Raw genomic sequence first — 12,565 nt, forward strand, 5'->3', positions numbered from 1 at the left:
GACCAAAAATAATGGGGAATTTGGGCCTAAAATTGAGGTGGGGGGTTAAGTTTGGGGGGGGGGGGGCACAAAAAATGGGGAGTCTGGGTCCAAAATGGTGGGGGGGCAACAAAAATTGAGGGGAGAGGACAAAAATTTGGGGAATTCAGCCCAAAAATTTGTGGGGGGGGGGTTTACAAAATCGGGGGGGGCACCAAAATTTGGGGAATTTGGGCCTAAATTTGGGGGGGGGGCACAAAAAATAAGGAATTTGGGCTCAAATGTTGTGGGGGGGGGGCACCAAAAATTGAGGGGGGGCACCAAAATTTTGGGGAGTTTGGGCCCAAAATTTGGGTGGGGCATCAAAACTTTTGGGGGGGGGGGGGCGTCAAAAAATGGGGAATTTGGGCCCAAAATTTGGGGGGGGGGGAGCAAAAATCGAGGGGGGGGGCACAAAAAATGGTGGCGATTTTTGGGACCCCCCCCCCATCTGTGAATAATATGGGGAGGTGGGTGATGGGCTGGGGGGGGGGGGGGACAAATTTGGGCCCAAAAATTTGGGGGGGGGCACAAAAAAATGGGGAATTTGGACCCAAAATGGGGGGGGGGGCACCAAAATGGCGGCCATTCCCCCCCCCCCCCCCAGTTAGATAATATGGGGGGGGCACAAAATACTTGGGGGGGGGGAACAAAAATAGGGAATTAGAGCCCCAAATGGGGGGGGCACAAATTGGGGGGGGGGGCACAAAAAAATGGGGATTTGGGGCCCAAAATGGGGGGGGGGGGCACCAAAATGGCGGCCATTTTCCCTTCCCCCCCCCCAGTAAGTCATGGGGGGGGGCACAACTTTGGGGTCAAATACTGGGGGGGGGGGCGGGCACAAAAAATGGGAATTTGGGTCCAAATTGAGGGGGGGGGCACAAAAAAATGGGGAATTGGGGCCCAAAATGAAGGGAGGGGGGGGCACAAATTTTGGGCCCTCTGAAAGTTGAGGGGGGGGCAGCAAAATGGTGGTGATTTTTGCCCCCCCCCCCCCGCATAAATTATATTGGGGGGGGGCACCAAAAATGGGGAATTGGGGACCAAAATGGGGGGGGGCACCAAAATGGCGGCCATTTCACCCCCCCCCCCCCCATCAATAAGTCATGGGGGGGGCCACAATTTGGGGTCCAAATATTTGGGGGGGGCACCAAAAAAATGGGGATTTGGAGCCAACATTGGGGGGGGGGACACGAAAAAGTGGGGAATTGGGGGCTAAAAATTGAGGGGGGGGCACCAAAAAATAACGGGGAATTGGGGGCTAAAAATTGGGGGGGGGGCACCAAAAAAGTGGGGATTTGGGGCCAACATTGGGGGGGGGGCATAAAAAATAATGGGGAATTGGGGCCCAAAATGGGGGGGGGGCACCAAAATGGCAGCCATTTCCCCCCCCCTTCCCCAATAAGTAAATGGGGGGGGGGGGGCACAACTTTGCGGTCAAATATTGGGGGGGGGGGACACAAAAAATGGGAATTTGGGTCCAAATTGAGGGGGGGGGCACAAAAAAGTGGGGAATTGGGGCCCAAAATGAAGGGGGGGGGGGCACAAATTTTGGGCCCTCTGAAAGTTGAGGGGGGGGGGGGCAGCAAAATGGTGGTGATTTTTGCCCCCCCCCGCCCCCCCCATAAATTATATTGGGGGGGGGCACCAAAAATGGGGAATTGGGGCGTAAAAATTTGGGGGGGGGGGGCACAAAAAAATTAGGGAATTGGGGACCAAAATGGGGGGGGGCAACAAAATGGCGGCCATTTCCCCCCCCTTCCCCAATAAGTCATGGGGGGGGCCACAATTTTGGGTCCAAATATTTGGGGGGGGGCACAAAAAATGGGGAATTGGGGGCTAAAAATCGGGGGGGGCACAAAAAATGCGGAACGGGGGCTAAAAATTGGGGGGGGCACAAAAAATGGGGAATTGGGGGCTAAAAATTGGGGGGGGGACACGAAAAAGTGGGGAATTGGGGCACAAAATTGAGGGGGGGGGCACCAAAAAATAACGGGATATTGGGGGCTAAAAATTGGGGGGGGGGCACCAAAAAAGTGGGGATTTGGGGCCAACATTGGGGGGGGGGGGCATAAAAAATAATGGGGAATTGGGGGCTAAAAATTGGGGGGGGGGCACGAAAAAGTGGGGATTTGGGGCCCAAAATTGAGGGGGGGGGGGCACCAAAAAATGCGGAACTGGGGGCACAAAATTGGGGGGGGGGCACAAAAAATGGGGAGTTGGGGGCTAAAAATTGGGGGGGGCACAAAAAATTGGGGAATTGGGGACCAAAATGGGGGGGGGGGGCAACAAAATGGCGGCCATTTCCCCCCCCCCCTTTCCCAATAAGTCATGGGGGGGGGGGGCACAACTTTGGGGTCAAATATTGGGGGGGGGGGCACAAAAAATGGGGAATTGGGGGCTAAAAATTGGGGGGGGCACCAAAAAGTGGGGAATTGGGGACCAAAATGGGGGGGGGGGCACCAAAATGGCGGCCACTCCCCCTCCCCCTTTCCCAATAAGTCATGGGGGGGGGCACAACTTTGGGGTCAAATATTGGGGGGGGGGCACAAAAAATGGGGAATTTGGGCTAAAAATTGAGGGGGGGCACCAAAAAATGGGGAATTGGAGGCTAAAAATTGGGGGGGGGCACAAAAAAGTGGGGATTTGGGGCCAACATTGGGGGAGGGCACAAAAAATAATGGGGAATTGGGGGCTAAAAACTGGGGGGGGGACCACAAAAAATAACGGGGAATTGGGGACCAAGCTGTGAGTTGGGGGGGGGGCACCAATATATTCCCCCCCCCCCCCCACCTGGGTAATAATATGGGGGGGGGGGGCACGATTTTGGGCTCAAATATTGGGGGGGGGGGGACACAAAAATGGGGAATTTGGACCCAAAATGGGGGAGGGGGGGGGCAGAAAAATGGCAGCCGCTTTGCCCCCCCCCCCCCCCCAAGACGTAAATAATACGGGGAGGGGGGGATGGGCGGGGGGGGGGTGCGGGGGGGGGGCGCTATTTTGAGCCTCGCAAAGGTCAGAGGGCGGCCGTGAATGTCAATGGGGGGGGGGGGGGGCACAGCCTATAAATTGCGGGGGGGGCAAACGAGGGGCCCTACATTGTGGCCCCCCCCCACCCCCCCACAACCTGCTGAACGGCCCCATACGGAGGTGAGTGGCCCCCCCCCCGCAAATCCGTGGGACCCCCCCCCCCATAGAGACCCATAGACCTCCAACCCCCCCCCCCCCCAAATAATTGGGACCCCCCCCCCCAATATAAACCCACAGAGACCCCCCCCCCCATAGAGACCCATAGACCTTCAATGCCCCCCCCCCAAATAATTGGGACCCCCCCCAATATAAACCCATAGAGCCCCCCCCCATGCCCCCCCCCCCCCCAATAAAGACCTCATGGGGCTGAGCCCCCCCCCCCCATAGAGACCCATAGACCTCCAACCCCCCCCCAAATAATTGGGACCCCCCCCAATATAAACCCATAGAGACCCCCCCCATAGAAACCCCCCCCCATAGAGTCCCTATAGACCTCCAACGCCCCCCCCCCAAATAATTGGGACCCCCCCCCCAAATAAACCCATAGAAACCCCCCCCCCCATAGGGACCCATAGACCTCCAAAGCCCCCCCCCCCAAATAATTGAGACCCCCCCCCAATATAAACCCATAGACCCCCCCCCCCCATAGAGACCCATAGACCTCCAAGCCCCCCCCCAAATAATTGGGACCCCCCCCAATATAAACCCATAGAGACCCCCCCCCATAGAGACCCCCCCCATAGAGACCCTAGAGATCTTCAACGCCCCCCCCCCAAATAATTTGGACCCCCCCCGAATATAAACCCATAGAGACCCCCCCCCCCCATAGAGACCCATAGACCTCCAAGCCCCCCCCCCAAATAATTGGGACCCCCCCCCCAATATAAACCCATAGAGACCCCCCCCCATAGGGACCCATAGACCTCCAATGCCCCCCCCCCAAAAAAAATACTCCATAGGGTCCCCAATTGTGCCCCCCCCCCCTAAAAACCCCATAGAGATCCGTAGAGCTGAGCCCCCCCCCGTAGAAACCCCATACGAACCCCAATTGTGCCCCCCCCCGCAGGGACACGGCGCCGTTGCCCTTTTAAGAACCCCTCCCACACCCTTGCAATATAATCCCCCCCCCCCCAACCTCCCCCCCCCCCCGGTAAAACCGCGTCGTTGCCCCTTTAAGAGCCCCCCCCACCCCCTAGCCTTTCGAATGTGGGATCCCCCCCATCCCCCAGCGCCATTGCCCCTTTAAGAAGTCTCCTTCTGATGTGGACCCCCCTATTATCGTTGCCCCTTTAAGATCCTCTCCCACTCTCTATGTGGTCCCTCCCAGAGCTGCAGCGCCATTGCCCCTTTAAGAATCCCTCCCACCCCCTTCTTTTGTGGGCCCCCCAGAGCCGCAGTGTCATTGCCTCTTTAAGAAACCTGTACCTTTCCAATTGAGACCCCCCCCCAAAGGATTCAGAGCCATTGCCCCTTTAAGAGCCTCTCCCACTCCCTGTGTGCCCCCCCCCCCCAGAGCTGCGGCGTCATTGCCCCTTTAAGAGCCTCTGCAGTGCTCTTCTATTGTGAGGGCTTCATCACCATTGCCCCTTTAAGAATCCCTCCCACCCCCTTCTTTTGTGGGCCCCCCAGAGCCGCAGTGTCATTGCCTCTTTAAGAAACCTGTACCTTTCCAATTGAGACCCCCCAAAGGATTCAGAGCCATTGCCCCTTTAAGAGCCCCTCCCGCTCTCTTCCAATGTGAGCCGCCCCCTCCCCCCCCACACACATTGGGGACTCAGTGCCATTGCCCCTTTAAGAGTCCCTCTTCCTCCTCCTCCTCCTCCTCCTCCTCCTGATGTGGGCCCACCCCTCGTAGAGACACAGCTCCATTGCTCCTTTAAGAGCCCCTCCCGCTCTCTTCCAACGTGACCCCCCCACCCCCCCCACACTCCCTCCCCCACCTTGGGGGGCGCAGCGCCGTTGCCCCTTTAAGTGCTCCTCCCAATGAGGTCCCACCCCTGGCAGCGATGTAACGCCATCGCCCCTTTAAGAGCCCCTCCTCCCGCGCCCCTCCTTTTTTTTCCCGGGTGTGACGTCACGCTGGCCCCGCCCCTTTTCCCGCCAGCGCGCCGCTCAACGTCTGTCGCAGGTGGGGGGGGGGGGGGAATTTGGGGCAAAAAAAGGCGATTTTGGGTCTTTTGAGGGGGGTGGGGCGATGGGGGATGGGAAAGGGAGGGGTTTGGGGTGAGAAGTGGGGATTTTGGGGGTGGAAATGGGGAAAAAGGGGTGGAAAAACGAAGTTTTGGGGGGGAGGGGGAAGTTTTGGGGTAAAAAATGGGGGTTTTGGGGATGGGGACGGATTTGGGGGGAAAAAGGGCGATTTTGGGGCTGCGGGATTTGTTGGAGGGCGGGTTTGGGGGTGAAAAGGGGGGATTTGGGGTAAAAGATGCGGATTTGGGAGATAAGGAAATTTTGGGGTGAAAAATGGGGATTTGGGGGCTGGAAAATGAGGATTTGGGGGCGGCAAACGGAGATTTTGGGGTGAAAAGCAGAGATTTTGGGGACGAAAATCTGCGGATTTGGGGCGGAAAAGGGGAGATTTGGGCTCCAAAAGTGCCGATTTTTGGGGTGAAAAGTCGAGATTTGGGGCCAAAAATTCGGATTTGGGGCGAAAAGTTGAGATTTGGGGCAAAAAAGTGCAGATTTGGGGGCGAAAAGTTGAGATTTGGGACCAAAAGTTGAGATTTGGGGCGAAAAGTTGAAATTTGGGGCCAAAAGTTTGGATTTTGGGGGGAAAAATTGAGATTTGGGGCCAAAAGTTTGGATTTGGGGTGAAAAGTTGAGATTTGGGGCAAAAGGTTCGGATTTGGGGCAAAAAAGTGCAGATTTGGGGGCGAAAAGTGGAGATTTGGGGCCAAAAGTTAGGATTTGGGGTGAAAAGTTGAAATTTGAGGCCAAAAGTTCGGATTTTGGGGGTGAAAAGTTGAGATTTGGGGCAAAAAAGTGCAGATTTGGGGACGAAAACTTCGGATTTGGGTGCGAAAAGTTTGGATTTGGGGCAAAAAAGTGCAGATTTGGGGGCGAAAAGTTGAGATTTGGGACCAAAAGTTGAAATTTGGGGTGAAAATTTTGGATTTGGGGCGAAAAGTTGAGATTTGGTGTCAAAAGTTTGGATTTGGGGTGAAAAGTTGAGATTTGGGGCAAAAGGTTCGGATTTGGGGCAAAAAAGTGCAGATTTGGGGGCGAAAAGTGGAGATTTGGGGCCAAAAGTTTGGATTTGGGGCGAAAAGTTGAAATTTGAGGCCAAAAGTTCGGATTTTGGGGGTGAAAAGTTGAAATTTGGGGCGAAAAGTTCGGATTTGGGGCAAAAAGTTGAGATTTGGGGCAAAAAGTGGAGATTTGGTGGCTGAAAAGTTCAGATTTGGGGGAGAAAAGTGGGGATTTGGGGCCAAAAGTTGAGATTTTGGGGGCAAAACGTTGAGATTTGGGGCCAAAAGTTCAGATTTGGGGGAGAAAAGTTGAAATTTGGGGCGAAAAGTTGAGATTTGGGGCAAAAAGTTGAAATTTGGGGGCTGAAAAGTTCAGATTTTGGGGAGAAAAGTGGAGATTTGGGGCAAAATGTTCGGATTTGGGGCAAAAAGTTGAGATTCAGGGCAAAAAGTTTGGATTTGGGGGCAAAAAGTTGAGATTTGGGGCCAAAAGTTCGGATTTGGGGCAAAAAGTTGAGATTTAGGGCAAAAAGTTGAGATTTGGGGCAAAAAGTTTGGATTTGGGGGCAAAAAGTTGAAATTTGGGGCAAAAAGTTCGGATTTTGGGGGTGAAAAGTTGAGATTTGGGGCCAGAAGTTCGGATTTGGGGGCAAAAAGTTCGGATTTGGGGCAAAAAGTTGAGATTTGGGGGCTGAAAAGTTAAGATTTTGGGGAGGAAAGTGGGGATTTGGGGCAAAAAAGTTCAGATTTGGGGGCGAAAAGTGGGGATTTGGGGCAAAAAGTGGAGACTTGGGGGCTGAAAAGTTGAGATTTTGGGGGAAAAAGTTGAGATTTTGGGGCAAAAAAGTTGCGATTTTGGAGCAAAAATGCAGATTTGGGGGCAAAAGTTACGATTTTGGGGCTGAAAAATTCAGATTTTGGGGTGGAAAAAGGAGATTTTGGGGGAAAAAGTGCAGATTTTGGAAAGGAAATTTGCAGATTTTTGTGCAAAAAGTTCTGATTTTGGGGTGAAAAGTTGCAATTTTGGGCATAAAGTTGCGATTTTTGAGCAAAAAGTTCCCATTTGGGGGCAGAAGTTCAGATTTTGGGGCAAGTCTTTGAGTTTTGGGGTGGAAAGTTGAAATTTGGGGGCTGAAAAGTTCGGATTTAGGGGATGAAAGGGGAGATTTTGGGGGGAAAAGTTGCAATTTTGGGGAAAAAGCTGCAATTTTGGGGCTGAAAATTCAGATTTTGGGGATAAATTGGGAGATTTGGGGGGAAAAAGTGCAGATTTGGGGGATGAAACGTTGCGATTTTGGGGCAAAAATGCAGATTTTGGGGCACAAGTTCAGATTTTGTGGCAAATATTTGAAATTTGGGGCCAAAAAATCCAGATTTTGGGGTGGAAAGTTGGGATTTGGGGCAAAAAAAGTGCAGAATTTGTGGCAGAAGTTTGGATTTTGGGGCAAAATTTGGGATTTTGGGGCAAAAGTTGCAGATTTGGGGTGAAATGTTGGGATTTTGGGGCAAAAATGCCGATTTTGGGGTGTAAAGTTGGGATTTGGGGGCAAAAAAGGGCAGATTTTGGGGCTGAAAAGTTCAGATTTTGGGGCAAATGTTTGAGATTTGGGGCAAAAAATTCCAGATTTGGGGCAGAAAAGTTGGGATTTGGGGATTGAATGGAGAATTTGGGGCCAAAAGTTGCAGATTTGGGGTGAAATTTTGGTATTTTGGGACACAAAGTTGGGATTTGGGGAAGAAAAGCTGAGATTTTGGGGCAGAAAGGGGCAGATTTGGGGGCAAAAGTTTGAATTTTGGGGCAAATGTTTGAGATTTTGGGCAAAAAATTCCAGATTTTGGGGCAAAAAAGTTGGAATTTGGGGATTGAATGGAGAATTTGGGGCCAAAAGTTGCAGATTTGGGGTGAAATGTTGGGATTTTGGGACACAAAGTTGGGATTTGGGATAGAAAAGTTGAGATTTTGGGGCAGAAAAGGGCAAATTTGGGGGCAAAACTTTGAATTTTGGGGCAAATATTTGAGATTTTGGGCAAAAAATTCCAGATTTGGGCAGAAAAGTTGGGATTTGGGGATTGAATGGAGGATTTGGGGGCAAAAGTTGCAGATTTGGGGTGAAATGTTGGGATTTTGGGACACAAAGTTGGGATTTGGGGCAGAAAGGGGCAGATTTGGGGGCAAAAGTTTGAATTTTGGGGTGAAAAATGGTCATTTTGGGGCAGGAAAGTTTGGATTTGGGGTGAAAAAGGGCAGATTTTGGTCAGAAAAATGCAGATTTGGGGGAAAAGTCAGGATTTTGGGGTGGAAAGTGGTGGTTTTGGGGCTGAAAAGTGGGGATTTGGGGGTGAAAAATGCAGATTTTGAGGTTGGAGGGGCTGAATTTTGGGGCAAAATTGTGAAATTTTGGGGTGAAGGGCAGAATTTGGGAAGGGAAGTGAAATTTTGGGGCAGAAGTTTGGGGTGAAAAGATGGAATATTGGGACAGAATTTTGGGTGAAAAGGTGAAATTTTGGGGTGGAACTTTGGGGTGAAAAAGTGGAATTTGGGGGCAGAATTATGGGTTGAAAAGGCAGAATTTGGGGTCAGAATTATGGGGTAAAAATGTAGAATTTCGGGGCAGAATTTTGGGTGAAAAGGTGAAATTTTGGGGTGGAACTTTGGGGTGAAAAAGTGGAATTTGGGGGCAGAACGATGGGGTAAAAATGTAGAATTTTGGGGCAGAATTTGGGGTGAAAAGGTGAATTTCCTGGTGGAATTTTGGCGTGAAAAAGTGAAATTTTGGGGCGGAATTTTGGGGTGAAAGATGGGGTTTGGGGAGCAGAATTTTGGGGGTAAAAAGGTGGAATTTGGGGGCCAAATTTTGGGCTGAAAAAGTGGAATTTGGGGGCCAACCCCCCCCCCATATCCCAATGTCCCCCCCCAATGTCCCCAAATGTCCCCCCTGTATCCCAGTGTCCCCAATGTCCCCCCCCATGACATTCCCTCCTCCAATGTCCCCCCCTCCCCAAATAATGACCCCCCCCATATCCCAGTGTCCCCCCCATCCCAATGTCCCCCCAATGTCCCCAAATGCTCCCCCATATCTCAATGTCTCCCCCTCCCCCAATGTCCCCCCCTCCCCAAATAATGTCCCCCCCCATATCCCAATGTCCCCCCCAATGTCCCCAAATGCCCCCCCATATCCCAATGTCCCCCCCATCCCAATGTCCCCCCCAATGTCCCCCCCACTGTCCCCTCCCCCAATGTCCCCCCCTCCCCAAATAACGTCCCCTCCCCATACCCCAATGTCCCCCCCAATGATGTCCCCCCCCAATGTCCCCCCAATGTCCCCAAATGCCCCCCCATATCCCAATGTCCCCCCCATGTCCCCTCCCCCAATGTCCCCCCCTCCCCAAATAATGTCCCCTCCCCATACCCCAATGTCCCCCCCAACGATGTCCCCCCCCATATCCCAGTGTCCCCCCCAATGTCCCCCCCAATGTCCCCAAATGCCCCCCCCATCCCAATGTCCCCCCAGTGTCCCCAAATATCCCCCCCATATCCCAGTGTCCCCAATGTCCCCCCCCATGATATTCCCTCCCCCAACGTCCCCCCCCCGTATCCCAATGTCCCCCCCTCCCCAAATAATGACCCCCCCCATCCCAGTGTCCCCCCCAATGTCCCCCCCAATGTCCCCAAATGCCCCCCCATATCCCAATGTCCCCCCCATGTCCCCTCCCCCAACACCCCCCCCACATCCCGATGTCCCCCCCCCCCCAAACTGTCCCCTCCCCACGTCCAGACGCCGTCCCCTCCCCCTGTGAAGTCCCCTCCCCCACTGCTGTCCCCAATGTCCCCAAAGTCCCCTCCCTGTGTCCTTCCCACTCCGGATCTGCAGCACCCGGTGGGTGTCCCCCCCCCCCATGTCCCCCCCCCCATGTCCCCACGTCCCTTTCTCGTGCCCCCTCCCCATATTCTTCTCCCTGTCCCCTCCCCGTGTCCCCCTCAATGTCCCCTCTGTGTCCCCATCAGTGTCCCTTCCGTGTCCCCACCCCCATGTCCCCCCCATGTCCCCTTCTCGTGCCCCCTCCCCATATTCTCCTCCCCGTCCCTTTCCCTCCCTGCCCCCTCGATGTCCCCATGTCCCCCCCGATGTCCCCTCTGTCTCCCCGTCCCCCCTCCCCACCCCCATCCATTGTCCCCATGCCCCCCCTGTGTCCCCATCAGTGTCCCCTCCGTGTCCCCCCTGTCCCCTCCCTGTCCCCATTCATTGCCCCCCCCTCCACGTCCCCTTCTTGTGCCCCCTCCCATATTCCCCTCAAGGTCACCTCAAGGTCCCCACAACCCCCCCCCCCACCCCCCCCGTCCCCTCGATGTCCCCGTGATCCCCCTCAGTGTCCCCTCCCCCCCGTCCCCTCCCTCTCCCCATTCATCGGCCCCATATCCCCCTCAATGTCCCTTCTGCCCCCTAGCGCCCCCTAGCGGCAGTCCTCCCACTGCTCCATAGCGCCCCCTAGTGGGCATCCTCCCATTGCTCCTTAGCGCCCCCTAGCGGCTGTCCTCCCACGGCTCCTTAGCGCCCCCTAGCGGCAGTCCTCCCACTGCTCCTTAGCGCCCCCTAGCGGCTCTCCACCCATTGCTCCCTAGCGCCCCCTAGTGGCCGTTCTCCCACAGCTCCCTAGCGCCCCCTAGCTGCTGTCCTTCCATTGCCCCCTAGTGCTCGTTCTCCTATTGCTCCCTAGCGCCCCCTACTCAGTGTCCTCCCATTGCTTCCTAGCGCCCCCTAGCGGCTGTCCTCCCACTGCTCCCTATCGCCCCCTAGCGGCTGTCCTCCCACTGCTCCCTATCGCCCCCTAGCGGCTGTCCTCCCACTGCCCCCTAGTGCTCGTTCTCCTATTGCTCCCTGGCGCCCCCTACTCAGTGTCCTCTCACAGCTCTTTAGCGCCCCCTAGCGGCAGTCCTCCCATTGCTCCCTATCGCCCCCTTGCGGCTGTCCTCCCACTGCTCCCTATCGCCCCCTAGCGGCTGTTCTCCTACTGCTCCTTAGCGCCCCCTAGCGGCTGTCCTCCCACTGCTCCCTAGCGCCCCCTAGCAGCTGTTCTCCCACTGCTCCTTAGCGCCCCCTAGCGGCAGTCCTCCCATTGCTCCCTAGCGCCCCCTTGCGGCTGTCCTCCCACTGCTCCCTATCGCCCCCTAGCGGCTGTTCTCCTACTGCTCCTTAGCGCCCCCTAGCGGCTGTCCTCCCACTGCTCCCTAGCGCCCCCTAGCAGCTGTTCTCCCACTGCTCCTTAGCGCCCCCTAGCGGCAGTCCTCCCATTGCTCCCTAGCGCCCCCTTGCGGCTGTCCTCCCATTGCTCTCTAGCGCCCCCTACTCAGTGTCCTCCCAATGCTCCTTAGCGCCCTCTAGCGGCAGTCCTCCCACAGCTCCCTAGCGCCCCCTTGCTGCTGTCCTCCCACTGCTCCCTATCGCCCCCTGGCGGCAGTCCTCCCACTGCTCCCTAGCGCCCCCTAGCTGCTGTCCTCCCATTGCTCCCTAGTGCTCGTTCTCCTATTGCTCCCTAGCGCCCCCTACTCAGTGCCCTCCCACTGCTCCATAGCGCCCCCTAGTGGGCGTCCTCGCACTGCTCCCTAGCGCCCCCTAGCGGCTGTCCTCCAACAGCTCCCAAGCGCCCCCCAGTGGGCGTCCTCCCACTGCTCCTTAGCGCCCCCCAGTGGGCGTCCTCCCACTGCTCCTTAGCTCCCCATAGTGGGCATCCTTCCATTGCTCCCTAGCGCCCCCTATCGGCAGTCCTCCCACTGCTCCCTAGCGCCCCGAGTGGGCGTCCTCCCATTGCTCCCTAGCGCCCCCTAGCGGCTGTCCTCCCACTGCTCCCTAGCGCCCCCTAGCGACTGTCCTCCAACTGCTCCCTAGCGCCCCCTAGCGGTAGTCCTCCTATTGCTCCCTAGCGCCCCCTTGCGGCTGTCCTCCCATTGCTCCCTAGCGCCCCCTACTCAGTGTCCTCCCAATGCTCCTTAGCGCCCCCTAGCGGCAGTCCTCCCACTGCTCCTTATCGCCCCCTAGCGGCAGTCCTCCCACTGCTCCCTAGCGCCCCCTAGCGGCTGTCCTCCCATTGCCCCCTAGTGCTCGTTCTCCTATTGCTTCCTGGTGCCCCCTACTCAGTGTCCTCCCACTGCTCCCTAGCGCCCCCTAGCGGCTGTCCTCCCACTGCTTCTTAGCGCCCCCTATCGGCAGTCCTCCCACTGCTCCCTAGCGCCCCCTAGTGGGCGTCCTCCCATTGCTCCCCAGCGCCCCCTAGCGGCTGTACTCCCATTGCCCCCCATTGGTTGTCCTCTTTCTGCTCCCTAGCGCCCCCTA

General features: G+C 55.8%; 1 protein-coding gene across 1 annotated transcript in view; it reads left to right on the forward strand.

The window, feature by feature from the left end:
• The first annotated feature begins 3,076 nt into the window (after positions 1-3,076).
• The window catches only part of ALDOA (aldolase, fructose-bisphosphate A), a 44,206-nt gene continuing 34,717 nt past the window's right edge, over positions 3,077-12,565 (forward strand). Inside the window, exon 1 of the mRNA XM_090130459.1 lies at positions 3,077-3,168. The gene's annotated coding sequence lies outside the window, so the exon portion shown is untranslated. The remainder of the gene's footprint in view (positions 3,169-12,565) is intronic.

The sequence above is a fragment of the Phasianus colchicus genome, chromosome 40, assembly GCF_987193195.1.
Source record: "Phasianus colchicus chromosome 40, bPhaCol1.hap1.1, whole genome shotgun sequence".
Taxonomy (NCBI): domain Eukaryota; kingdom Metazoa; phylum Chordata; class Aves; order Galliformes; family Phasianidae; genus Phasianus; species Phasianus colchicus.